This window comes from Octodon degus, unplaced genomic scaffold (genome assembly GCF_000260255.1).
Source record: "Octodon degus isolate 3935 unplaced genomic scaffold, OctDeg1.0 scaffold00038, whole genome shotgun sequence".
Taxonomy (NCBI): Eukaryota; Metazoa; Chordata; class Mammalia; order Rodentia; family Octodontidae; genus Octodon; species Octodon degus.
The window spans coordinates 929,015-929,450 of record NW_004524614.1 but is presented as its reverse complement, the minus strand read 5'-3'; positions in this window follow the sequence as shown (position 1 = coordinate 929,450).

Here is a 436-nt window from a genome sequence, read left to right as displayed (position 1 = left end):
AGAGTAAAACATAAGATAAATACTGGAATGGCAAGTAAATGACCAGCACTTCTAACAGTTTGAGGATAGGATATCGCACAAAGTTCTAGTGTGTTGTAGACATGCATAATGACCGTGACAGTTATACTTTTGTTTATAGATAGTATTAAGATTCAAGCACATAAATATGCTAAAAATTTAAATTATACATTTTACATGAGTGAATTTTATAGTGCATCAATTACATTTCAACTAAGTCGTTTAAAGGAAAGTCATTGGCAGGTGGCGGCCCAGGGGAACGTGGCCCACACCTGACACTTGGATTGCCAGTCAGCTGTAATGCCCAGCGCTGGTTCTTCTGAAGCGGACCCCCGAATGCACATGTCCGCAGCCCCACTGAAACCAAGGATCACATAAATGATTGTTAGGGACAGCGCTGTTCTACTGCAGTAAAACC